The following is a 27,856-nucleotide window of genomic DNA, read 5'->3' as shown; positions in this document are numbered from 1 at the left end:
AACGCTTATCCAGGCAAAAAGAAAACATCATCATCAACAACAACAAACTAAAGAGAAAGGGTATCATGAAAACTGAATTTTTGATTATTGAAAAGGAATTTGAAGAGAACAGATTTTCAAAGCAGTAGGAAATACCAAGTACAGGGACTTGGTCTCAAAGGACTTTAGACAAACTGCAAAGATCTGTTTTCTGCTCACTGCTTGCTAACGGAACGTGATATTCTGCGATTGCAGGAGGGGTCTCCTTGCTGCTGCCTCGTGACCCAATTCCTACATTTCCAAAGCCTCACCTCCACTGTGAGTATTCTCTGATCTGAATGTAAGGACTCCTGAGATGAAATCAGGTCACTGGGGTAAGGTGAAGGATTCAGAGATGACTTTTGGGGGGTGGGGCATTATTTTGCCCTCCACAGGGGCCTTGGCTGATGGAATGCCTGTTCACACGCTGCTGTTAGCTTGCTTGCTCTTGCTCTGTTGCCTGGAGGACAGCTGGAGGCAGGTAGTACAGACTGGACTAGAGAAGTGAGGGTCAGTGAAGAGGCTAAGGCAAAAATCCAGGGGCCAGTGACAGAGACTGGGACCAAGGGAGGGAAGTGGCTCTGGAGGTCAGAGTCAGTCTGGACAGAGCCCGACTTCCCATGCCGGAGATACACTGCGATCTCACCCAACCAGCCAGCACTATTCCATGAGCCGATGCCTAGCAATGTATTATTTTGTATTTGTGTGTTAGTTTTGGTAGAACTAGGGCTTGAATTCAGGGCCTCACACTGACTTGCTAAGAAGGTGTTTTACCACTTGAACCACTGCCCTAGCCTTTTTTTGGGGGGGGGGTCGTAAGCCAGTCTCAATGATTCTCCAGCCTATGCCTCCTGAGTGGTTGGAATCATGAATGACCACACCCAGCTTTTTGGTTGACATGGGGTCTTTCTAACTTTTTGTCTGGTCTGGGCCTCAAACCAACATCCTTCAGATTTCTGAGTCCTGAACAGTTGGGACTTTAGACCTAAGCCACTGTGTCCAGATAATAAATCACTTAATACATATCACCTACCAGTTCTACCTCTCTAGTTGAACCCTTGGTAGTAATGTGCATCTTGAATGTCTTGAATATGGAGTGGATGGAATAATCTAGCAGACTGAAGGCAGCGGTATAAGAAAAGGGTCTTTTGAATTATCCCAACGTTTCTGCCTGGAGCAGCCCATAGCAGGATAGTGTGGATATCTCCTTTGGGGGCTAAAAATGATTGTTAGGCAAAGGGCATCTGAAAGAGCCTGTGGAATGATGATGGAGAGGGCTCCCCTCCACCCTCCCGCCTGCACCCCTTTTTCTGAGGGAGAGCACTCACAGGCAAGGGCGGCCTGGCCAGCCTGGCACAGCCAAGCTCAACCCAAGGGGCAAGTGTGGGTAATATCACTGCTGTTCTCCGTGCACTCATCTAGAAGTACTGTGGTTTCCCTTGCGTTCTGGAATCCACAAGGAAGCCAGAGCTGAGTTTCTCTGTGCTGTGAGCTCCTGGTCTCCTGCTGCTCTGTACTCTGTGGGAATCAGCTGGACTCTGAGCCAAGAAGGAGCAAGTCCAGCTGAAGAGAGACATTTTGACTCCGTATTGCTTTGTGGGCAGAGCAGGGGGTGCCCCGAGTGGAAAGTGAGGGGTTTGGTTGGTTGGTTTTCTTGCTTAAATCTTCCTGTGAGGGAGGGGGGGAAAAGCAAGAAAAGTATCACGTGTGCTGCTCTGGTTAGGGCTGAAGCTGGGACCCTGACCCCCGCCAGGCCTTCCAAATTGGTATTGAACACAGCTGAAGAAATGGAAGGAATTTTCCACCCGTCCAGCAGCCCTGGCACACTCTCTTTGACGGAGGGCTGCCTGGCACCAGCCCCCACTCCTACCTTCCAGCTCCAGCAAGCAGAGGCCTCAGCCTGTGGTTCTGTTTCAGGAAGCCCCTGCTGCAGGCCACACTGAACACAGCCAGGCCCAAGTTTCCTGCCTCAACCCTTCCAGTGTCCAGAGGAGAGCAGAGCTGTGCTACTGCACGCTCCCACAAATGGCTAAAGATGCCATCCCCAGCAGCCTTCAACAGCCTTCTACCTCCTCCTTCATCCACACTGGACCAGCAATTAGCAGCCAGAACCAGGCTTTCTATCTAGAAAAGAATTCAATGGCCGTTTTTCTTGCACAAGTCAAGTTCTTGGCTTTTAGGCAACCTTGAGACTCTGGGTCCCCCTCCCTTCCTCCCCACACCTGCTTTTGACCTCTAAAGGAAAGGGAAAAAAACCCCAAGGAGTCTAGTTTGGAATAAAAATATTAAAGCACAGGATGAGTGTGTGTGTGTGTATATGTGTGTGTGTGTGTGTGTGTGTGTGTGTGTGTGTGTGTGTGTGTGTGTGTGTGTGTGTTAAATAACTTGGGCCTGTTGTAAGGTAAAGTATCAAAGAAGCCACATTTTGAAGCATGAAATCTTGGAATCTTTATTACACAGTTAGCAGTTTGCAGGCAGCTGATTGATACAAAGGCCTGCAGCCCACAAATACACTGAACACGGCTTAGAAAGGGAAGAAAGAACAAAAACAATACCAACAAACGAATTCAGCTGAATTGGAGACGCCATGGTGACGAGACAAGCCAGAAGACAGAACACAGGATGTGAATAGGGAGACATGTGGCCTGGTGTAATGGTGCCTGTGCTCCTCCAGACCTAAATAGGGTCCAGGCAGGGGGCAGGGTCACAGGACATTGCTAGGTTCAGTAACCTATCAGCCAAGTGCCCACTTCTGCCTCCAGGGATCCAGGCATGCCCATCACCTGGGAGTCAGGGGCAACACCTTCACCCAGCATGAAGACAAGGTGCCAGACCCTACCATCCACCATGTGGCCAATATGGTGCTGACCAGACCTGACATTCCCTACCAAGTAGTTTGGAAACCAGAAATTTCTACAGCTCAGAGGTAGAGAACATGGCAGAAAGCCAGCTTCAATTGACAAATGTGTGGCTGGTATAAGAAGCAACATATGCCAGGCACTGGTGGCTCATGCCTGTAATCCTAGCTACTTAGGAGGCTGAGATCTGAGGATCGTGGTTCAAAACCAGCCCAGGCAGGAAAGTCCGTGAGTCTCTTATCCCCAGTTAACCACCAGAAAACCAGAAGTGGCACTGTGGCTCAAGTGGTAGAGTGCTAGCCTTGAGCTGAAGAGCTCAGAGATAGTGCCCAGCCCCAGAGTTCAAGTCCCATGATTGGAAAAAAAAAAAAAAAAAAGCAATGTACCCAGGACAGTGGCTCATGCCTGTAATCCTAGTTACTTGAAAGGCTGAGATAGAGAGGCTTGCGATTCAAGGCCAGTTTGAGAAAAAAAAGAAATTCAGGAAACTGCTTGTTAACACGTAGCTGGGTGCAGTGGTGCACATTTGTCATCTTAGGCTATAGGCTGAGAATGGGAAAAGTCCATGAGACTCCATCTCCACAGAAAGAGTTGTTCATGCCTGGGATCCCAGCAACAGTAGGAAGACAAAAGTAGGCAGACTGCAGCTTACCTCCTGCATGCCTGGGCAGGAGGTAAGACCTTATCTCAAAGAAAATCACCAAAAAACAGGACTAGAGATATGGTTCAAATGATAGAGCAGCAGACTAGCAATTACAAGGCACTGAGTTCCATGCCAAGTACTGCCCCTCCCCCACCCCAACAAAAATCCCAGTAGCAGCAGCAAAAGCCTCTCAGTCCTAGAGGAATGAGGGGGGGGGGTGTTGAACAAGGCAAGTGCATGGGGTGATGGGAAAGGGTCTCCCAGAGAAAAAGAGAAGAATAAAGCAAAACACAGTAGCGATGTCCAAGGTTCTGTGGGCTTATTCTGTTCACCAGGGCTGTGTGGACATGACACATATTTGGGGTGAAGGTCTCATTGGAGGCATACCCCCGAAGTCCACGGAGAAAGCAATCCAGAGAGGACCCCTTGCCCACCCATGTGTCCAAGTGTAGGGGAAAAGGGCACTCAGAAGTGTGGTATCTGAGGACGTGAGAAAAGTTATCCACAATCTTGTTCTGAGAGTGGATCACCTGCTATGAACCACAGACTCAAAATATCAAATGAGAAAAAGTCCCAAAATATTAAATATTAAATGACAGGCCAGAAAAGCCTGTCCCTTGGCTTGCACAAGGCAGTTTTAGGTCGTGAAGTGTCACCTTGGTGCTTCTGTGCTTGGTGCACAGGTCACCTTGGTGCTTCTTGCTTTGATTTCCTTTACTAAAAATGGCAAGAATTCTCACATCTCACAAGTAAAAAAAAATGTAATGGGAATTGCTTGCTATTTACTGATCTGATGGTATTTTGAAAACTTCTAGTGCAAGCTAAGAGCCAAGGTAGAAAATCAAAGAGCTGTGGCTTCTCCTCAGGAGGTGGCTAGATGTACCTCTCTTCTTTCCTTTTACTTGAAACACAGAAGGAAATAAATTTTTAAATGCCTCCATGTTATTGAGAGAGAAAGCGTGATCTGGATCCTCAACGCCAATAAACTGCAGATTTGTTGTATAGGCGAGTCCCATGTTACCAGATAGTCTTAGAAAATCTTGTGCAACTTGAAGCTATTTAACTAGAGACCTTAGAACTATAGAAGATTTGTAACCAATGTCTGATAATTTTATTTGAATAATTAAAAATAAAAGGACATTTAATCCTAAGTACTTGAATGGCATTAATGGCCTTAGTGAACGCCTTTATTTAAACTTTATAGAAGGCATTTACAAGACTAGAGAAACTATGAGAGGCATGGGAAGGAGAATGTAGAAAATAGAAAATGTGCCCCTCCACTCAGATCCTCACAAAGTAGAGATGCAACATGGGTTAAACTTTCCTTCTAAAATTCATATGTTAAGCTCCTGACTCTAAGAATGTCAGAACTTGGAAATAGGATTGTTGCTCATACAATTGCTTAAAATGAGGTCACACTAGTGCAGATTCAGGAGCTTTCTCACAGTTTGGTGACCTCAAGGAAGGCAAATATTACTAGGTAAAACCAGGTGCTAGTAGCTCGTGCCTGTACTCCCAGCTACTCAGGAGGCTGAGATCTGAGGATCATGGTTCAAAATCAGCCTGAGCAAAAACAAGTCTGTGAGACTCTTACCTCCAATTAACCACCTAAAAGCTGGAAGAGGAGCTGTGGCTCAAGTGATAGAGAACTAGTCTTGAACAAAGAAAGCTCAAGGATGGCACCCAGATCCTGAGTTCAAGCTCCAGGACTGGCATAAAAAATAAAGTTCCCAGGCAAGTACTGTGTTCCCAAGAAGCTGTGTCAACTTCTCTGACTTGACCTTAGCAATCAAGGAGTACCATTTCTACAAGTGAGTCACCACCCACTTAATCAAAAGGGGGAATTTGAACACAGACACATATGTACAGAGAGTATGCATGCAAAGGCAGAAGTTGGACAATGTGTCCACAGGCAAACAGGGCAGCAAATTCTTGTTAGCCAGAGAGAGGTATGGAACAGATTCTCTCTCATGGCCCTCCAAAAGAAACAAACTTGCCAAAACCTTCAACCTGACTTCCAGCCTCCAGAACTGTAAGACAGATTTCAACTGCTTAAGTCACCCAGCATGGAGTGCTTTGTCATAGTAGCCGGGAAACTAAAACAGCATGTTGCAATCACTCCACACTAAAGAATCAGAGAAGAGACTGAGGGCAGTTGATACAAGTTCTTCAATACTCATTCTCACTGAGAGATTTATTTCAATTAATACATTATTTTCTTAAAATACAAACATTTCCTTAAAAGGTTATGATCATCAGTTATTTATGCTTTGCTGGCATATGGCCACAATAGATCTCATCTCACACTGCTGTACTGAGGACCAATGTCTGCAATGATGCTACATGTTTTCTAAGGTTAAAAGTTACAGTAGCTGCTGTCTTGGGAATTCAATACTTGCCTGGGAACACTTAACTGCCTTGAGGTCACCATACTAAAAGGAAGCTCAACTATCTGTTCTGGAGTAGCCCTATGGAAAGACCTGAGTCTACATGAAGACAGAGATGTCCAGCAAGAGAACAGCTGCACAGGTCCTTCTGCTGCTCTGGCTCCAGCCGCTGTCTTCCCACAACTGCCTGAGGGACCCCAATCAAAAGTCTTCTCACTGAATTTCTAAGCTAAGTCACTAGGTTCTGGGATGATTCATTATGCATTATCAATGGACATGCTAAGTGCATTGCTCTGATAATTAAATGTCTTGACTTTTAAATAAATGGCTCCAGAATTGTATTTTCTTTGGGAAAGGGTGAAAAGAAACAAAGGAGAAAAGGCAATTTGGTAACCTAGACACATCTACTGGGTAGATTGATTTCCCCAGTCTGATAGACAATTTTGTGAGCCACTAAAAGCAGTCAGTGTGGCCTCCACGCCGTCCCCCCCCCCCCTCTTGCCCCCTTGGCTTTCTGCTCCAGCAGTTCATTTGGAATGTAAATGTCAAGGGGGTACTTTCAGGGTGGAAACTCTAATCACGTTAATGTTTATGCAAATCAGTACATTTACATAGACTAGAGAGTCCCTTTTCCCCCACCATTTCCAAGGATATTTTGGGCAGAATGTGTCATCAACTGCTGCGGATATGAACACATTCATGATCACCGGTGCCAGAGTCTTACATGTTAAAATTTCCCACTTTCGGAAGCTCCTGTTTTCTATCAGAATCTGGCCCTAATTCTAATAATTCTTATTTCATTTGTGATGAGGTGGGAGAAGCAGAAAGGTAAAGGTGTTTGCATTTTGAATCATCTCCCCAACCTCTGGCATACAATTCTGACTTAGCTTTGCTTAATTATGAAAGACTCGTTCCCCAGTTCTTTCTTTCTGAGCAAAAACAAAAAGTCCTGGATTGCTTTGACAAGCTCTTGTTCCCGATTTTCCCTGTCTGCCTGCTGCTTGTTTTCTATGCTGTCTTTGATTAGGCTTCCTTCTCTCAGGACATTTGAATAAATAATCCCCTGGCCTCTTTTTTGTTAGTGGAGTTCTTGCCTGCTGCTTCTGGTCTCCTAGACAGCCTTCAGTTTTATAGTGAAGAATGAAGACGCCTATGAAATCTGCCCTTGTGCTTCTGAAGCCTTGCAAAAGAGTCCTTAGAAAACATTGACTTCTCTTCCTTTTTTCAGTCATGAAACAGTAGTTACTGGAAAATAGTCATTTGGAACAAAGATACTGAAAAGGAAAAGCTTCATAATCCCTTATTTATGACTTTCAAGTGGTAGCTGCTAAAAGTGGCTTCTGCCAGTAGCAGCCCCTTCTGCCATTTATACTTAACCAGATAATCGTTGGTCTGGGAGAGTCCCTAATCTGCCCTTCTGTATTCAGCAGGGCTTGCTGGCCTTTTGGAAGAGTGTCTCAGAAGTCTCAAAGAATTTGGAAAGTCAAAATACATTGAGGAGACATCTGCATTTTTGCGTAGAAACAGAAAGACTTGATTTTGGGGACCTAATCCTCTATTTTCTTTCTGAACAATCTTGGGAGACATATAGCTTCCTTCTTCCTCAAACACTAAGGTTGTCATGCTTGCCCTCATTTCTTAAATAGTTTGACTAAGTGACCACATTATTCACCAAGAAGGACAGAGCTAAAAGACAATGACCAATCACCCCAGTTTTACCAGGGTAAGGAGCTTTCTGCGATGTAGGATTTGTATGCTAGGGAAAATGGGGAAGGTGGGTCACCCTAGAATTGAACCACATTTTCATGGACCCTTAAGCTTTTTAGTACCTGATACCACCCTAAATTGTTCCTAAGATTTAGCTTGGGGACAGATGGGCCATCTCCTGGCAGAACCACAAAGGATGCACTGTCCACCCTTGAGTGAGAGGACAGGACCAGGTGTGTCAGCTTTGCAAAATCAACCCAGGATACCAGGCCTTCTTGCAGAACCCACTGGAAAGACAAGTCCGGGAGCTGACTCTCCAAAGATATGAACACTTAATGCACAAGCATGCGCATTCTAGAAGAAACCAGAAATCTTTACCAACAGCACTGCCAGGACTTGGTTGCAGAAACTTCAGAGATGACATTGGGAGCAGGTTTTTACCTAAATGCACACAGAACTGCCCCGAAATAGTTAACCATAGCACGTCTCATAACATTTAGAAACTTTCCAAGAATAATCCTTTCTTTTCTTCCTTCCTTCCTTCCTTCCTTCCTATCTTCCTTCCTTCCTTCCTTCCTTCCCTTCCTTTCCTTCTTCCTTTGTCACTCTCTCCCTTCCTTCCCTTCCTTTCTTTCTTCCTTCCTTCTTCCCTTTCTCCCTCCCTCCCTTACTCCTTCCCTCTCTCCCTTCTTTACCTTCACCTCTTGCTCACCTCCAGGGTTTTCTTTTTCAGGGCATCTCCCTGGGTATCTTCCAGTGCCTAGAAAGCCAGGCACTGAGCAAATCCAGAGTTGAGGAGGTTTCAGGACGTAGCTGGAGAAATCGTGTTGACTATCCCAACACACACATGCACACACACCGTGCTGGGTGTTACTTTCTGTTTCTGGATGCTGGTAGCTATGGGTAGTCAGGGGGAAGGCTAGGCTATCGGGGAGAACACTGGAAGGCAGGAGAATGGCTCCTTCCCAGGGCTCTGGAAGAAGAGGGTCGGTAGGTGGTGAGGCTGCACCTGTGCATTGAGGCTCCTTTTCCTCTGCTCTGAGTGAGGGAGCTGTTGTTCCACTATGGTGCTTAGGGCCTTCTTCTCATTCACCTGCCCAATGGAGGACAGCAAATCAAAACAAAGGACCTCAGAGATCATCTAGTATGACTTCCTCCTTATATAGAGTCGGGCTGAGACATAGAGAACAGATATGAGTTTCTCATAACATACTGAGCATCCACCTCCATTTATCTAGTGTGTAGAGAAGGAAGGAGAAAAAAAAAAGCAATGTGTGTCTTCTAATCGGAATTCCCCTTTCCCTTCAGCTGCTTCACAATTTTAGCTCAAATAATTTTTTTCTCTCTCCTCACTGTCTCTGTTTGCCAGTACTTACCTTTTTGCTCAAGAGTTGAGCCACAATTCCATGTCTGGCTTATTAGGGGTTGATTGGAGATAACATTTTTTGCAGACTTTCCTGGCCGCCAGAGTAGCTTTGAACCTCAATCCTTGATCCTCAGATCTGCATCCTCCTGAGTAGCTAGGATTAAAGGCATGAGCCACTGGGGCTTGGCTCCAATAATTTTTAATTAATTTAATTTAATCAATTTAATCTTTACTTTTCTCCATTCTATTACATATACAGTCTTGTTTGTTTGTTTGTTTTGTTTTGGTCTTTCAACTTCCTATTTTATTTAACTTGATCCTCCTTTCTTTTTCCTCTCTGTTGACCAGTAAAATGAAATTACAGTTGCCTACATCAAATGTCATAAGCAGATGAACCCCGAGCCTGGGGTACCCCTTGTGAGGAAGGTGGCACATCTCCTGCTGGGCTCCCTGAGATACTGTGAGAAATGGCTAGCTAGGCTGTGTGAAGCAGTGACTAGGGGTGCAGATTGGAAGCAGAGTGCTCAGGTTGTCTGCCCAGCAAGTGTTTCTCCACACAGTTTTGCTTTCCTTCTCCCCAACTCCCTACTTGTTTCCTCCTGACAGCACAGGACCCAGCCCAGAAACTTCAATGGCAGGTGTGTTAGGGGATTGCGGTAGAGCTTGGCGGTCCCCACCTGCAGCATCCTTCCACAATCACTCATGAGGCACAAACCCCACCTCTCTGGAGAATGTCACCATGCTACTTCTCAGGCAGTTCCTACCAGCAGCCAAGAGGTCTTGGCACTGAGGAGGGGAGCAAGACACTCCTGGTAAAGAAAGAGGACTCCCCTCTTCTCTTGCTTACCTAGGATGATTGCTGTCTTACCAAGAATTCCCCTCCTCCAGTCAAACACATGGATGAGATGATCAAGGAAAGCAAGTGTGTGTGTGTGTGTGTGTGTGTGTGTGTGTGTGTGTGTGTGTGTGTGTGTGTGTGTATCAGTATTGGGGTTTGACTTCAGGGCCTCATGCTCTTGCTTAGCTTTTTGCACAAGGCTGATCCTCTACCACTTGAGCCGTGCCTCTACGTCTGGTTAATTGTAATGTCTCATTAATTTGTCTACCTTCACTGTGATCCTCAGGTCTCAGCCTCCTGCGTGGATTGGATTACAGATGTGAGCCACCAGTGTCCAGCCATGGATTACCTTATTTTTAAGAGTGAACTCACTATGGACCAGCCCGGGTAGAACAGCCTTCACCTCTTACCCAGGCACCTTCTGCAATGAATTCTTTTTTTTTTTTTTTTTTTTTTTACGGTTGTGGGGCCTGAACTCTGGGCCTGAGCACTGTCCCTCAGCTCTTCAGCTCAAGGCTAGCGCTCTACCACTTGAGCCAGAGCGCCACTTCCGGCTTTTTTCTTTTTGCTTATGTGGTGCTGGGAATCGAACCCAGGGCCTCAGGCATGCAAGGCAAGCGCTCTTACCACTGAGCCACCTTCCCAGCCCCAAGCAATGAATTCTTTAACTCATGCCCTCAACCGACTTAGGACTCTACAGGACAACCAGCAGTTACAAGCGGGGACAATAATAGGATCGCATCCACTCCCGGGGTAAAGCTTGATGGGGTCAGTGCTATGTCTACAACAATCTCCCAGAACACAAAGCACCGTTCTGTGAGAACTTCCTCTTCCATCTCACCAGGGAACTGAGAACTTCCCTTCCAGAAGGAACCAAGGACTACATCTTCATCCTCAGCCAGCTGGCATCCTCCCTCCAGCATCTCCTTCTCTCTTGATTTTTCCAATCCCATCCAGTCTAGGTCAGGAAGGGCCCTTGTGAGTAAAAGTCTCCACAACGACTCACAGCTCCCCTGCTCTGCCTGTAAGTTCCTCACCTGGGGGCAAGCTCACTGGGAGGATGCTTCTGTCCTGTCTCTTCCTTGTTTGCTTCAATGCCAGTCACACTGGGACCCTTGGGAGGGCTGTGTCCTTCAATGGAGATTTGTTTTTATGTCCCTCAGGAATGTCTTCTCTCTTCCTCTGCCCCACTGTTCTGTTCCACACATTCCCTACTCTAGATTAGCTTTCTAAGCTTGAATGACCTGTCGCTTTGGGTAGGAGGAGAATAGCTGCTCCCATACTCAGTCATAACTGCCTTCCCTGTGGCTTCCCCAGCGCCCAGTCTACTCCAGAATGAGGGCTTTGTAGTTGAGTTTTGTTGCACGGGCTCCACAGAGAACATAAACACAATGGTTTCACATCTTGGTGAACACCAAGTCAAGACAAGCAGGGCCAAGGAATAAGGCAGCAGAGAATGATTTGGTATCTGCAGCAGGTTAGAGGAGCATAGGACTTATGACCAAGCAAATCCCCTTCCCAAATAAAGGCGGCACTGGGATTTTACTCAGGGACCCTATACATATTCATCTAGGAAAAGGCTTTAGGGGAGGGCACATTCCTGGGCATGCTCAGTGAAGGAGTACATGCTCAAGTTTAAAGTCATGACTGAAGGAGGAGGAAAGACAACAGACATGTGCTGAGGCATATTTAGCTGTTAGAAATAGATTATGATGTTGGCGTGTTGTGTAGGAATAAAGACACCAACTCAAAAGGAACTCAGCAAGGCAAAGTTTACTTCTGCAGAAGGGTGTGCCATCAGCCCCAAATCTGGCAAGCAAGCACACAAGCACACAAGCAGGCAGGCTGCTCCCTTTTGTATCCCTAAGCCAGCAGGTCCCGCCCCTCTGCTCACATTAACTGAATTGCAAAAGATGTGGCTTAATTAACAGGGTGTAATTAAAGTTCAAGGAGCTTCTAACAGGATGTCTTAATTAAAGTGCTCAGGAAAAGGATGTATATAACTAAAATGGCTGTATGTAACGAAAATTAACAAGGGCCAAGCCACTGGGCCATCGCAGGAACCCTTCAGAAAAACAATTCTCTCAAGATTAACAGAAAGGAAGCAAACTACTTTGATAGAAAAGATGCTTTTCTACGTTAGCTCAGGGCCATGTTCAGACGTTTAAAATGGTGAACTGGAATGTCTCAGCTTCTGCAATGGAATTTTATCTGAAAATCGAGGAAAGGACATCTTCAAAGTGCATTGCGCAGGAGTTTGCTCCTAAAGGTTTCTGCCTCAGCTGTTAAAAAGATGACTAGGGTTGGTTTTGGTTGTAATAGCAATAGCTACTGTTTATTGGTAAGTGCTTTAAATATTAGGCATGGAGGTACACACCTCTAAACCCAGCACTCAAGAGGCTGAGTGGGGATCATCTTTAGGTAGCCTGAGCTACATAGCAAGACCTTGTTCAGAAAAAGAAGAAAAAAGAAAAAATAATCAGTAGAATGCATATATATTCTCTTTAGTCCTTACAACAAACTATGAGACCAATATTACATTTAAGATTGTTGATAAACAGAAGTGTGGGACTTGAACCCATATCATGATTCAAAAGGCCAGTTCCACATTCCCTCCTTTCTACCACTTCACAGCAAACAGGTAGTAAGTCTACCATGTCCAAGGCACCCGTCCCTTGTATGGAGCCTAACATGAAGTCTATCCTGTCCTTACTCTCACTTCTCTTGATGTAGTTTTGTTTTGTTGGCTTTAGCTTTTTTCTTTTTCTTTTTGTTTTTTTTTGGACAGGGTGTCACAATGTAGGCTAGGCTAGCCTCAATGTCTTGATCCTCCTGACTCAGCCTCCTAAGTACTGGGATTACAGATGAACAACCCCACACCTGACTTCTCTTAATCTGTGAACATAAAGAACAGAGTTCCCAATATCCACAGCAAGAAAAAAAGAAGTCTATAAGAGCAAACAGAAGGACCCTAATGACCTATTGGCAGGTGTTCAATGGAAGCTTTTTAACACCAGGAAGAAAAGAATGACCACGTCCATCTGATATAGAAGACACAAGCCAGGCTTGCACACTGACTAGTTTCCAGAAGCCAGGGTGGTGTGCAGTTCTAGCTCTAAACCACAGAGAAGAATCCACTGCAGTGGAGTCTCGTTTGAAAGTGGGGACAGTGTTTTAATTTTGCTTACAGGCAAAGCAAGGATTTCGGAGGGAAGGAGGGAGGGACAGTTGGAGGAAGGAAGGAGAAGATAAAGAAAGGAAGGGGAAACAAAGGGAAGGGGAGGGGAAGGAGGGAAGGAGAGAAGGAGGGAGAAACTGGTGAAATGAAATCTGGACAGTCATGGCCTGAACTAGTGTCCAAGTGCTACAGTAATTGAAGCTGTCACTTCAACAATTTCCTAGACTAGCAACTGTTTTGGTACTTCCTTCATCTTCCACGTTAACTAAACCCTGATTTATCTGGGAATGTGAGTCCCTCCGTTGGTTTCCTGGAGGTGAGCAGTGATGGAGCTGATCCCTGTCCTCTTCGCAAGTAACAGATTTAGCCCGCGTGTGGCTATTTGTCTGAGCTCTCAGGGAGGAGACATAAGTGAGAGGCTGCAGGTGGCTTCTGGAAAGATTTTCATAAAGAGAGATACTTGAGCATTAAGCAGAAGCACATTCCACTCCTTGCCTGTGTTTGGTTACTTTTGTCTAAGGACATGCTGTACGGAGCTGTGAGGGGAGAGGCCACCGGCCTGTGAAAGCTACAAAGTAAAAGGGAAACATTCAGGGTCTTGGTGACAGCACTGTACCCTGAAGGACCAGAACCCCTACTGCAGAGTTCTTAAGTGATGCATCCTCTTGTTCCATCCACTTTTCGTTTGAAGCCGATACATTATACCAGGGCAAAAACAAATGTGCCTGAACCATGAGGAGACTCCATTGTTGTCAAATTCTCTGGACTGCATAGTCTCCAGAGGAATTTAGGAACTAAACAAATAACACTTTTTTTTTTTTTTCTTATTGAGCACCTACTATACTGCGGTCACAAAAAGCGGATGAAAGAGATATAGTCACTGTGATAAGGAAATCACATTCTGGAAGGCAAATGGCAAACAAGGATAAAGAGATCATCTTAAGGCAACTTTCTAAAGTAGTCATTTGTTAGTCCTAAGGGTAAATCAAGACTCTGAAATCAAACAGCTCTGGATTCAAATTCTGCCTTCATTACTCACAGTGGCCTTCAGACAGTTATTCATCTTTCTGATTATCTCGTGTGTGTGTGTGTGTGTGTGTGTGTGTGTGTGTGTGTGTGTGTGTGTGTGTGTGGTGTGTGTGTTGGCACTGGGTGTTGAACTCATGATCTCACACTCTTGTTTGGCTCTTTTGCTTAAGGGTGGCCTTCTACCACTCGATCTCTACTTCCTCTGGGTCTCTCTTTAAACGGTTTTAAAGGAATTTAATTTATGGTGTTGCTATGAAGTCTTAACACTTAACAAGCAAGTGAAGTGCTCCACACAAAGCTTGCCACAAAGTCTCCCTACAAACTCGAGTATCATCTTCATCATCATCATCACAACTCTCCCCAGGCATGTATCAAAAGATGAATATGGGGGCTGGGAAGGTGGCTCAGTGGTAGAGCGCTTGCCTTGCATGCATGAGGCTCTGGGTTCGATTCCTCAGCACCACATAAGCAAAAAGAAAAAAGCCGGAAGTGGTGCTCTGGCTCAAGTGGTAGAGCGCTAGCCTTGAGCAGAAGAGCTGAGGGACAGTGCCCAGGCCCAGAGTCCAGTCCCCACAACCGGGACAACAACAACAAAAAAGATGAATATGACCTGGGTGCTGGTGGCTCATGCCAGTAACCCTAGCCACTCAGGTGGCTGAGAGCTGAGAATCATAATTCAAAGCCAGTTCAGGTAAATAAATCTGAGAGACTCTTATTTCTAATTAATCAGCAAAAGGTGAGAACTGGAGGCAAGGCTCAACCTGGAGGGAAAAAGCAGAGCAATAGCACAAGGCCCTGAGTTCAAATCTGTATACTGGTACCAACGTGGGGGGGGGGGCGGGGAGACTATGACATAGACCCTAATGTCAGTGAATCCAGATGTGGCAATGGGACAGCTGGAAGTGAGACCATGACTAGGTGGACACCAAAGGAATCCCTGTCACCAGGTGCAATAGCTTATGTATGTTTTATTGCTCACCACGCCTACCTTCAAAAATATCCTCTGAGTGGTTATGACTCTTCTGTCCCTTACCACTCTTGTTCCCAAGAGATTAGGCTTCTGCCTTTCTCCCGTGAAGCAAACACTGTAAGGTGTGGATGATGTTGGAGTGGTCCTTACCAGTTGGTGCTACATAGGGACAAATGTACACAGATCCTGCCATAAATGATCTCACCAAACCCTGCCTCCCTTTCATTCCCGACCCCCCTCCCAGATCATACTCACTATGACCAGAGGACTAGGAAACTGCCCTATCTAGCTAATAAAATCAAGATAAACATCCACCCTCTGGTCCTCACACCCACACTCTCACCTTTTAGAAACACCTCCATCGGTGTTCACACACGCTCCTGAACGCTGCTCACACACTGTCTTTTTATTGGCGTTCCTATGTGGGGAATCTTTCGACTCTGACAGAAGAATTTCATTAGCAAAAGGAAGAGGAGGAGAAAGTACAGATGAGAAGGTGGGAATGAAAATATTGTTTGCAAAGGGACCTAAAATTGGTCTGGCCTTTTTCTGCTTCAATTCTTCCTTATTTGTACATCCTGTGTCTGAAAGCAAAGAGCTTTTCATGAATCAGGAAGTGGTCAAGGCACTTCACTTGGCATAGCGCCTTGCAGAACTGGGAAATCAACCAAAATCAACCTCATGGAAACCTAGTTTTGAAAATACAGCAGCATCTGACAGAAGCCTGCTCCCAGGGAAGGAGGCCCAGGAGAGGGACCAGGGATGACCGCCCTTACCCTTCTTTTCTCAATTGCATCTTCTTTCCAGTCTGACTGAAAAGTCGGGCTTGGCTCTGTAGGGAAGATAGGGCTGGGAAGGTGATGAGAAAGTTCCATGAGACTCAGAAGTCACCGCCTGAATATCAAACCTGTGTAACCAGGAGGGTGGAGGGAGGGAGGGAGCCGCTGTAGACTTTCAGTCGTTCCTGCGCGTCCTGCCCACGCTGCAGGTTTTTCAGGTCCTTGCTTGAGCTGTACTCCCAGGCGTAAACAGACTTGCTATCAGCAGCGTCAGCCTGGCCCAGCTATTTAAACTGGCATCAGCATTTGCAGATTCCCAAACCCAGGGCTCACCTCTGCTGCTTCCACGTAAGTACCTCTGGCAGGTTTGCCTTGAATGCACAGAGCAAACTTGTCCCAACTGCTAGAATAGTTACTGTATTTGAATTCTGGTGGAAGACAGGGCAGGGAAAAGGGGGAAGATAAAAATGCAAAGCTGACCCCCCCCTCCCAAGCAAGGAGCCACAGAATGCTGCTGGGTATAAGGTACCTGACCCTCTGCAAAAAAAAAAAGCCTGCATGGGGTTCAGATAAACTTGGGGCTCAGGCTGAGTCCATGTTGGACTTTTGGCCTTGTGTTGTTTATCTTTTTTTTTCTCTTGAAAGGTGGTTTGTAACCTTGGGTAACTTATCATGGATCATTTCAAAGCCCCACTCTGCAGCTCAGCTTTTGAAACTCAAATTAGACAGAATAGTTTAAAATATTGTATTTGTTGTATTTTGATGGAGGGATAAGAATTTACTTGGATTGAACAACGGTGGCTGGATTCTGAATTTGCACAGTTATTTCTGGTTGCTACTTGTTCTCTTGTGTTTATAACAACAAAAACATTGATGGGGTTTGAGATAAAAGGAAATCCTTTGCTCTGGGGTTTTGAAGATGGTGAGGTTTGTAACTTTTGAGCTTTGCGGGAACCACAGGGTAAACTGGCAAGTGGAAGAGAAGGTGTTGAATAAAAAGGAACAACATGCCATCATGTTGCTCAGAGGACAGAGTCTTGAAAAGGAATGCCAAGCGTTCAGATGAAGTGGACAGTGCCCTGCAGTGTATGCAGGTTCATAGATTTAAGTAAAACCAGGGCAAGCAGAGAATAAAACAGGGTCCTGGGCAGATGGGGAGAGAAGAAAAGGTGAATGGAAGCAAAGATTTGTAACTAGACTTCACATTCATAAAATGCAGAGGTCATTAAAAGAAGAGAACACAACATTAATCTATATGTTTGGGTCAAGAATCTAGTGATTAAGAATCTGATGGAGGGCTGGGAAGGTGGCTCAGTGGTAGAGTGCTTGCCTTGCATGCCTGAGGCCCTGGGTTCAATTCCTCAGCACCACATAAGCAAAAGAAAAAAGCCGGAAGTGGTACTGTGGCTCAAGTGGTAGAGCACTAGCCTTGAGCTGAAGAGCTGAGGGACAGTGCCCAGGCCCAGAGTTCAGGCCCCACAACCGGACCCCCCCAAAAAAAAAAAAAGAATCTGATGGAAACCCATGACCTTTCCTAGTATTTGCCTCAGCCTTTCTTCCTGAACACTGCCCGAGGCTCATTTTCTGCAAGTCCTTGGGAAGTCCTCAGATGCTAAGTTTAACACTCCTGTTTTTAAGATTATGTCTAATGTTTTTTTAACTAGCCTAAAGCCTCTGAGAAAGTTATGGGAAATAGTGGAAAATTAAAACCATTAACATGAGCAGAGCATGGTGTTGAATGCCTGTGATCTCAGCTAATCGAGAAGCAAAGATGAGGGGATCCCTAAGTTCAAGGCCAGTCCCAGCAAAAGTAGCAAGACCATCTCTCCAAAACAATATGAAAAGAAAGGGCTGGAGGTCGTGTAAAAGTAAATAGTGACCCTCAGACAGTGGGTCTCCAAGAGACTGAATTCTAAAGTCTAAGGATTGATGAGAAGCCAGGCAAGAAATAGTGGTGTATTGCATAATTGCACCTATAGAAGAAGTGGCAAAGCATGCATAGTGAAAGGAAGGATGGGCACTGGTGCTCATGCCTGCAATCTTATCTACTCAGTAGGCTGAGATCTGGGGATGGTAGTTCAAAGATAGCCTGAGCAGAAAAATGAAACTCTTATCTCCAATTAACAACTAAAAAAAGCCAGAAGTGGAACTGTGGTTCCAGTGGTAGAGACCTGCCTTGAGCAAAAAAGCTCAGGAACAGTTCAAGCCCTGTTACCCCATGGGCGCGCGCACACACACACATACACACACACACACACACACACACACACACACACACACACACACACACACACACACACATTTAAAAAGAAGAAAAAGGGGCTGGGAAGGTGGCTCAGTGGTAGAGTGCTTGCCTTGCATGTCTGAGGCCCTGGGTTCGATTCCTCAGCACCACATAAGCAAAAAGAAAAAAGCCAGAAGTGGCGCTGTGGCTCAAGTGGTAGAGTGCTAGCCTTGAGCTAAAGAGCTGAGGGACAGTGCCCAGGCCCAGAGTTCAGGCCCCATGACCGGACTCAAAAAAATAAATAAGTAAAATAAAAAAATAAAAAGAAGAAAAAGGTAGATCAGTTTTACCTGGAGAAGGGCATGGGAAAAAAGCAAGTTGAGACTTGAGGAGGTTTCTGGGGGCAGAAGAAAATTTTTGGGAGTGATAGACATAATATATTCATTCTTGTGACTCTGGTAATCATATGTGAAAATGTAGCAAATTGCACACTTAGTACATGTGCTATAATATCAATTTACTTCAAGAAACAATACTTTAATAATATAGTCTTTTTTGTTAAATCCTAAGCTCAAACTCAAGGTCTTTGCACTGTCCCCAGATTTGGTATGTGTGTGTGTGTGTGTGTGTGTGTGTGTGTGTGTGTGTGTGTGTGTGTGTGTGTGTGATTAATTAGAGATCAAAGTCTTATAAATTTTCCTGCCTGGGCTGGCTTTGAACCATGATCCTCAGATCTCAGCTTCCTGAGTAACTAGGATTAGTTAGCACCTAGCTAATATAGTCCTTTTTATAATTAAGTCAGCCTATGCAGCATGACAACAAAAGGAGTGATTTGGGGGGAAAAAATCAGTTTAAGAAATGAAGTGCACAGCCGGGTGCCAGTGGCTCATGCCTATAATCCTAGCTACTCAGGAGGCTGAGAGCTGAAGATTGCAGTTCAAAGCCAGCCCCGGCAGGAAAGTCTGTGAAAACTCTTGTCTCCAATTAACCACCAGAAAATTGGAAGTGGCACTGTGGATGAAGTGGTAGAATGCTCACCTTGAGCTGAAGAGCTCAGGGACAGCACCCAGGCCCAGAGTTCAAGCCCCATTGCCGACACCCCCCCCCCCGCAAAAAAAAAAGAAAAGAAAAAGAAAAAAAAATGCAAGGACATGACAGGGAATCCTATCTAGTCTTCAGGGAAATCTCTACCCCAAGGGTGGTTGGATTGGAGAACAGTTTTTTAAAACATCCATGCTGGCTCTACCCCACAGATCCAATCAGAATCCCTGGATGAGGGGAAGGGGTTGGGAGGACAAGCCTTGGTTTTTTTAAGCTCTCTAGGCAACTCTAAAAATGCTTGGATTGACAAGAACCATCACAATCCAAACTCACTCATGTCCCGCCCAGAGGGAGGGGATAGCGCCTGTCCAGCCACCAATCCAGGGCAGGGTGGGCCTGGGAGGCAGAGCACAGCAGCCTGGCTCAGAAGCAGAGAAAGAGGTTGCTCTGGGTCCTCAAAAACGCATTCCATCTCAGTCTTAGAGAGGAAAGCCAACGGGGCTCCAGGGGTGAATTCCTCAGCATCTCTGTCCTAGCTGCCTTACTGAAGGGCTGTGCTAATGCATGAAAAGGGAGGCCGTGATGGATGTTCAAAAAATAAACGTTCCTTGTGTTGCCTACGTAATGTGTGGTGTAAATGGGATTCTGGTGGTTGAAAAGCTTGTTGGCGCTTTGGGGCACATCCAAGTTGTCTCTTCAGGAAATGACACGAGTTCTTGGCTTGGGATGAGTCGATGTGGCACTACCAACCAGGGCATTTCATTCCCGTTTCCAGGACAGCCCCATGCAAAAGCATGAGTGGCTGATGTTTGTCCTTCCCACCTGTCCCTCACCCCTCCTCAGCACCTGTGCGGGTGTGGCAGTGGGGGTGGACAATGGTACCTCCCCTGTTGAGTCAGGCCTGGCCTGGCTCTGGTTTAAATGTCCCCAAGGCCATCCACACATGCCATTGGCAGGTTCATTCCCTCTGGTTTTATTTACCCATCTTAGGAAAGCTAATTAAGTTACGGTGTTAGTATATAATAAATGTTCCTTCCTGGGATATTAAATGGGTTCCAGCAAGGTAACATATCTGTAAGTTCTTTGAAATGTTATATAAATATAATTACTGCCTGAATCTTTAAAAATTTCATTTTCTTGTAAAGATGCTGTACAGAGAGGTTACAGTTACATCAGTAAGGTGCCATCTGAATTTATAAACAGGGCAATCAGTAAAGAATCAGTGGAGGAAGGTGCCTTCCATTTATCATTCTGAAAAACAGAGCCACCTTTGGGTGACCAAAGGTCAAGATGAGGTGGGAATGTGGCTTAGTGGTAGAGTGGTTGCCTAGAATGCATGAAGCCCTAGGTTTGATTCCTTAGTACCACATACACAGAAAAAGCTGGAAGGGGCGCCGTGGCTTAAGTGGTAGAGTGCTAGCCTTGAGCAAAAGAAGTTCAGGGACAGTGTCCAGACCCTGAGTTCAAGCCCCAGGACTAACAACAACAACAACAACAAAAAAGCCAGGCATTGATGGCTCATGCCAGTAATCCTAGCTATTCAGGAGACTAAGATCTGAGGATGGTGATTCAAAGCCAATCTGGGCAGGGAAGTCTGTAAGACTCTTATGTCCAGTTAGCCACCAAAAACACAAGCTGGAATTGGAGCTATGGCAGAAGGCAAGCCCAGCAGAGCCCCTTGCCTGATCTCAGTGACAAGTCCTTCCTTGAGGACTTAGTCCTGTGACCCCAGTACCCTACTTTCACTATATTCCACATTCCTCCCAAAGCCAGATGGTCTCAGCTCTTAATATTTTGGTTCATTCTGTCCAGGAAGGGGTGTGTGTGTGGTGGCTGCATGTTATCTAGCCCCAGGACAGGACTGAGCTGTGAGCATTAGGTAGCAGCCAACACTTGTGTGTGCTGCTCTGTGTGCTCTGTGTGCTGTTTTCTGCCACGCAGTTCCAGCAACACCATTTTGGGGGAGATACTGGATTTGAGCTCAGGGTCTGTGTGTGCTAAGTACCACTTGAGCCATTTCTCCAGCCCTATAGTAATACTGTTTAATCAAAGTGGTAGGTTTACATGACCAATAAAATAGAAAGAAAGGAAGGGAAGAGAAAGGAAGGAATTAAGGAAGGAAGGAAGGAAGGAAGAAAACAAAAAGTGACAGACAAAATGTCTTTCTTTTACTTCAATATTTCCCTTTCCCTTTCCTTCCTCCTCTCTTCTGCTTTCCTCCTGAACCTTACCCTCTCCTTTCCTCCCTTCTCCTTTCCTCCCTTCTTTCCTCCTTTCCTTTTCCTCCTCTTCTTCCTTCCTCCTCCTCTTCATTCTCCCCTCCCCACCTCTCTCTCCTAGTTAGGGTTTCACTATGTACTCCAGGATGCTCTTGATCTTACAATCTCCCTTTTTTAGCTTCTGAGGTGTGAGGATTACAGGCAGGTACCACCATGCCTATCTGAATTCTCTCCATGTGGAATGGTATAATGCAAACAGCCATTTGATTTGTTTAAAGCTGTGCTTGTTTAACCTGGATTAATTTCTGAAGGTTGTGGACAGCTTCCTGGGGCTTCCAAAAATGCCATACCAATGGGAACTCAGGAAAGGTGGCCTGTGGCCTGGAAAGATGTACAGAGCACCCTCTACAGTTAAAACCAGGGTGAATCTGGTCAAAGTACATTATATTCACACTTGGAAATGTCACAAGGAAATCCTTTACATGCCCTGGTGGCTTATGCTTCCTAGCTACTCAGGAGTCTGAGATATGAGGATTGCACTTCAAAGCCAGCCCAAGCAGAAAAGTCTGTGAGACTCTTATCTCCAATTAATCACAGAAAAAGGCAGAAGTGGTGCTATAGCTCCAGTGGTCAAGTGTTAGCCTTGAGCAAAAGGAGCTTAGGGACAGTGCCCAGGCCCTGAGTTCAAGGCCTAGGACTGGCAAAAAAAAAAAAAAGAAAGAAAGATGAAAGAAAGAAGGAAAGAAGGAAGGAGAGAGGAAGGGAGGGAGGAAGGGAAGGAGGAAGGAAGGAAGGAAGGAAAGAAAGAAAGAAAGAGAAAGAGAAAGAAAGAAAGAAAGAAAGAAAGAAAGAAAGAAAGAAAGAAAGAAAGAAAGAAAGAAAGAAAGAAAGAAAGAAAACAGGAGCTCCAAGTGTGGCTCAAATGCAAAAGTGCTTGCCTAACAAGCACTCTACCCAAATCTCAGTCCAACCCAAGACAAAACAAACAAGCAAACAAAATCCCTGACACTTGACTTGACCTCAGTCTGCACAGGCTGACCTGATTCTCTTGATCCTCCACCTCAGCCCCTCTCCAGGGCAGACCTGTATCACTCACCATACCTGGCTCCAGTGGGATTATTAGTAGTTCCTGTTTACTCCACAAGGTACCTCGCCTGAGGAATAAGCTATCTTGTCATGTATGAATACAGCCCCTGAAAGTACAGGATTCAGTTGCGCAAGCTGCAGGACCCTTCCTCCCCACCCCTCACTCTGGCTTCTGTCCAAGTCATTTGCTCCTCCTCTGCCTACGTTTCCTGGGAGAAGCCTTGTACCCACGCTGACTAGAGTGGAGGCTGGTTGATTCTGTGGACCCACTATAAAGAAGTTCAGAGGGGATTCGAGGAATCCCTTCCCAAGTGTGAGTTACTCTGATATTTGCTTCAGGCTTTCCTGGCTCATGGATGTGTTTGGGTAGAATTAAAGCTCTTATCCAAAATAGGGAACTGATTTTTATCCATCCCCTTGTAGCTTCTTATCATTTGCTCCTGGAGACTTTCATACAAATATGACCAATCATAGAACCCCTGCCAGATGCCTTACAAATCAACATCCTGTTGGGCACCAGTGGCTTATGCTTGCAATCCTAGCTGCTCAGGAGGCTGAGATCTGAGGATCGCAGTTCAAAGGCAGGCCAGGCAGGAAAGTCTAGAAGACTCTTATCCAATTAACCACCAGAAAACTGGAAGTGGCGCTGTGGCTCAAGTGGTAGAGCGCTAGCCTTGAGCTGAAGAGCTTGGGGACAGTGCCCAAGCCCAGCGTTCAAGAACCACGATCGACAAAAAGAAACACAAAAAACAAAAACCACAAATCAGCTTCTCTGCCTTTCTATGTTAACAACAAGAACAACAAAAAGAAACCCAAAAGGCCCAAAGCAGACACACTGGTCAAATGTCCTAATCTTGTGTGTACATAGACCAGGAAGCTCATGACAGTGTTCTAGCCAGTGGGTCTAGACCATTAAGCTGGAAATTGCCTGGATTTCTGTAAGTCAGGGCAGATCTGCTTACATATGCAGTCATTGTTGATATGATTCCAGTTCCTTCCTGTGTGGTTTCTCCCTAGGGAAATTTAAACAACCTTCCTCAGACCTGCCCAAATTTCCAGTCAGCTGGTGCCCAAGAGTGAAATCTGTTTTATATATATAAAAAAGAAAAATCTGAGCTTCTTTTTACTCAAGGCTAGTGCTCTGCCACTTGAGCTATAGTGCCACTTCCAGCTTTTTCTGAGTAGTCTATTGGAGATAAGAGTCTCATGGACTTTTCTGTCTAGCCTGGCCTCAAATCATGATCCTCAGATCTCAGCCTCCTGAGTTGCTAGGATTACAGGCATGAGCCATAGCACCCAGTTTATTTTTTTTAATCTTTGATGTTGGGCTATCTACCACTTGGTTAAGTATTCTTCACCGGTTATCCCGTAGAGGTGGCTACAACAGGGATTCATGGGACAGAATGAAGATGGCAGGAGGCCATTCTCCACTTTCATTAGTTATCTAGACCTGGCTCAGGGTCCACAATTACAAAGGGAGGAGAGTCCTTAAAACTGGCTCAGAAGAGTTTATATATGACTCAACAATATAGTCAGAGAAAGCAGCACACATGAGGAGCAGCCAGAGGACCTACTGCTATTGACCGTGGACAAGACAAGACTAAAAAGTCATTTAATGATGCTGCTGGTAAGCATGCAGGTCAGTGGCCAGTTGCTCACCTTCTCCTTTAAGAAATGAACTGAGCCCAGGGATGGGTAGGAGCTGCAAACATGGATATAGGAACTACATCAGACAGAATCAAACAAACACAGAAGTCCTACCATATGCAGCATCACATTTACTCTCATTGTTGGGACACTGCCTTCATCTGTGTGGAATCTGGAACTTATTATCATCACAATCCTGCTCTAGCATTTCAAACGTTTGGGCCAGGCATTGGTAGGTCATGCTTATAATCCTAGCTACTCGGGAGGCTGAGATCTGAGAATCATGGTTCAAAGCTAGCCTGGGAAGGAAAGTCCATGAGACTCTTATCTCCAATTAACCACCAAAAAGCTAGGAGTGGTGCTGTGGCTCAAGTCACAGAGTGCTAGTTTTGAGCAATAAAACCCAGGGACAGTGCCCAGGTCCTACATTCAAACCCCAGGACTGGTACAAAAACGTTGGAAGTTTCTCTGTCTTCCAAAGTATTTTAACAAATACATAAATAAGAAACTGAGTGACTGAGTCTTCTGGAACTTAAAGAATAAGCTCTTCGATGATGCTCCCTTTTCAAAGTCATTTTCTTAAACTTGAGCTAGCCAAGTCTAGAAGCATCTCATGTTTCCAATTATCTGGGGAAGAAAAACAATGAACAGTTCTAAGAAATCATATACTGTTAGAGTTGAGTAAAGTTTCTACAATATTTTACCTCTTAGTGATTGATTACAACATGGGTGCCTCTCATTTGCCCAGCATTATATCTTGAGTCATTGGGAAAGTTGAATCAGAACCTCATATTTATACAGTGTTCACACAGTATTCATACAGTAGTTCGTAGCACTGTTTGTTAACATACTCCGCCTCATTGAATCCAACATTGATGCTGTGATCTAGGAGGGACAGGAATGTAGCCATGAAGGAAGACGGCTGAATGAAGATGAAGCTTAAAGCAGCCAAGCATTATTCAAAGTCATGAGGAGAGGAAAGCACAGATCTGGAAGGAGGGGTCAGAATTTCTGTGTGATGTAGTGTAGGTGTTAAGTTGTATCTGAGCCAGAATTCAAGGTCATTTGTCCCCTCACGTTTTTGTGCTGTTAATGTCCTGTGATGTTCATGAGGACAGTAAAGCTTCCCATCTGTCTTTTGTTTATGTGGCCTGAATAACTGTTCATAAAAGCAGCTCAGGTGGATAAAACATAAGCCCATGAGTATCATAGAAGCTTAGGAGGTTGGACTATGACATAATTTGGAGTTCTAATGTATATTCATAAAATAAGAATGGTAGTTAGACACAGTAACTGGACACCGTAGCTCATACCTACAGTCCCAGCACTCAAGAAGCTGAGGCAGAAGCCGGGTGCTGGTGGCTCACGCCTGTAATCCTAGCTACTCAGGAGGCTGAGATCTGAGGATCGCGGTTCAAAGCCAGCCCGGGCAGGAGAGACCGTGAGACTCCTATCTCCAAAAAACCACCAGAAAACCGGAAGTGGCGCTGTAGCTCAAGTGGTAGAGCGCTCGCCTTGAGCTGAAGAGCTGAGGGACAGCGCTCAGGCCCAGAGTTCAAGCCCCACGACCGACAAAAAAAAAAAAAAAAAAAAAAAAAAAAGAAGCTGAGGCAGGAGGATTGTCTGAGTTTGAGGCCAGCGTGGACTATGACATATTGCAAGGGCCTGTCTCAATAAAAATGAATAGGGGCAGGGACAGGAGGAGGGAAATGGGGAAAAGCAAAGGAAGGAATGACATTGTCCAAGAAGAACTATACTCATTAACTGACTTATGGAATTGGAAACTCTCTGTACAACTCCTTAATAATAACAATCAGGAAAAAAAGAAAATAATAATGAGTACAAATATTACTTGAAAAAGAAGAATGGTAGTTGGGTCATAAAACGTAATGATTGAGTATACTGAGTTAACTATGTGTGTGCAAAGTGGTAGTGTCATTCTCTCTCCAAGAGCCTATTTGCTTGACTTTCTGAAATGTATAAACCACCCAAGGAAACTCTGTCTGCTTGAGTTGACAGGCAGCCTTACCTACTAATGAAGCCGGATCAGTGACACACAGGTCCCAAACCACTGTTTCTTACCATGCAATTTGAGCTTAGACAAAAATATTGTAGAACTGGGCACTGGTGACACCAGCTCCAGAAGCTCCAATGCTTTAACAGCTTCAAGTGACTAGGTAGCAGCACATGGTGGCTCATCTCTGTCATTCCATCTATTCCAGAGGCAGATATTTAGAGGATCATAGTTTGAGGCCAACCTGGGGGGGTAGGGTGGGAGGGGAAGGTAGTGAGATTCATCTCAACAAAGAATATAGGCTTTGGTGGTATGCACCTGTCATCACAGCTAGGCAGAAAGCATGATCCCAGTCCAAAACCAGACCCAAGCAAAAAGTATAAGGTCTTATTTCTTAAAAAAAATAATAACCCCAGAAGAATGCATATCTAGCAAGTATTAGGCCCTAAGTTCAAACCTCAGTATCATCAAAAACACAAACAACAACAAAGAAAACCACCCTAATTCCTATAAATAGTGGTAAAATGCCAGCTGTGAGCAAAAATGCCTCTGGAGAGTTTGAGGCCCTGAGTTCTAGACTCAGTACTGACATAGAGAGAGACAGACAGAGAGGGAGATGGGGGAAAGGAAGAAAGGAAGGAAGAGGAGAAAGATAGAGGAGTGTATATGTGTGCATATGTGTATGCTAGAAATGTGCTACCAGCTAGGTGCTGGTGGCTCACACCTGTAATCTTAGCTACTTAGGCTGGCTCAAAGCCAGCCCGGGCAGGAAAGTCCATGAGACTATTTCCAATTAACCACCAGAAAACCCGAAATGGTGCTGTGGCTCAAGTGGTAGAGTGCTAGCCTTAAGCTGAAGAGCTGAGGGACAGCTTCCAGGCCCAGAGTTCAAGCCCACAACCAACAACAACAACAACAAAAAGTGTGCTACCACTTGAGCCACACCCCTGGTACTTTTTGCTCTAGTCTGTTTCTTGGTTAGTGTCTCCTGTTTTTCCCAGCCAGTGTCAGACTGTGATCCTTGTTCCTCTACCTCCTGTATAGCTGGGGTTACAGGAATTTCATAACTACACTTTACCCTAGGAAAATTTATCTTTTTCGTATTTGCTTTCAAGCTTAGTGATGTGAACATCTCTCTAGCTTTCGTCATTTTCTTTAGGAAATACTGAGATTATTCCCTATTTTCTAATTTCTTAATATGTTAGGTCATCAGACATATTCAAAGATGAGATCTGAGCATGCAATTTATCAATCTTACTCCTATTTAACCAGTTTGCAAACCCTGAGCATGTATCTGGGCCCTATTGAAATCTGGGACACTGTTTTGGATCCTCAATTTTGTATTTGATCATTGGATCTAATTATGAGCTATCATAGACATTCACACTTACTACGCATGTGCACGACCATACTAACAATCTCACAACAGGCCTAAGCATTGTTTATCCTACTAGACAAATTGCTGCCCTACACTTCCAAACTGCAGTAAAACTGAAAGGTCAGGAAATCTGAAGCTCGGCTATATCCTCTTACTTCAACCACAGAGATGCAACGTTAGGCTTTCGTAAGAATGGAAACCCACCTCCTCATGACTGCAGTTAAGTATATGTTTTTCTAGCCTTCCAGAGCTTAACGGCCCTGCCTTGCTAACCCCAACAGCAGCAGAAACAAGTAAGGTCAACAGGAGGGTACTGACAGGTACTCACTTTCTGGAGGAACTTTACCGATTTACAGGGTTACTCGCTTAATGGTGAACCGGTTAAGAGCGTGCATTTTACTCTTAAGTATACTCTCCACGATTACCCTTACTGAATACCAGGCTGAATACTAAAGAGCACTGGCTCCTTAGTTT

General features: G+C 45.1%; 1 protein-coding gene and 2 long non-coding RNA genes across 4 annotated transcripts in view; 1 reads left to right on the top strand and 2 right to left on the bottom strand.

Moving 5' to 3' along the window:
• LOC138820936 (uncharacterized) overlaps positions 1-15,946 on the bottom strand; it is a 28,502-nt gene extending 12,556 nt beyond the window's left edge. Inside the window, exon 1 of the long non-coding RNA XR_011370019.1 lies at positions 15,771-15,946. This is a non-coding gene — a long non-coding RNA (uncharacterized lncRNA). The remainder of the gene's footprint in view (positions 1-15,770) is intronic.
• Positions 8,936-15,421, bottom strand: LOC138820937 (uncharacterized). The gene is made up of 3 exons (XR_011370020.1): positions 15,338-15,421; positions 15,013-15,153; positions 8,936-9,133 (listed from the first exon to the last, which is right to left on the bottom strand). It is a non-coding gene; the product is annotated as an uncharacterized lncRNA (long non-coding RNA).
• The window catches only part of Hopx (HOP homeobox), a 28,732-nt gene continuing 16,276 nt past the window's right edge, over positions 15,401-27,856 (top strand). Inside the window, exon 1 of one of the 2 annotated variants that reach the window (XM_070012937.1) lies at positions 15,401-15,490. The gene's annotated coding sequence lies outside the window, so the exon portion shown is untranslated. Of the gene's footprint in view, positions 15,491-15,909; positions 16,122-27,856 lie in introns of those variants that run through there. The other variant, XM_070012935.1, reaches the window with a different exon arrangement.

This window comes from Dipodomys merriami, unplaced genomic scaffold (genome assembly GCF_024711535.1).
Source record: "Dipodomys merriami isolate MVZ:Mamm:240054 unplaced genomic scaffold, mDipMer1.0.p SCAF_9, whole genome shotgun sequence".
Lineage (NCBI taxonomy): Eukaryota > Metazoa > Chordata > Mammalia > Rodentia > Heteromyidae > Dipodomys > Dipodomys merriami.
Note: the sequence above shows the minus strand (reverse complement) of the source record. Positions and strands in the feature narration are given on the sequence as shown.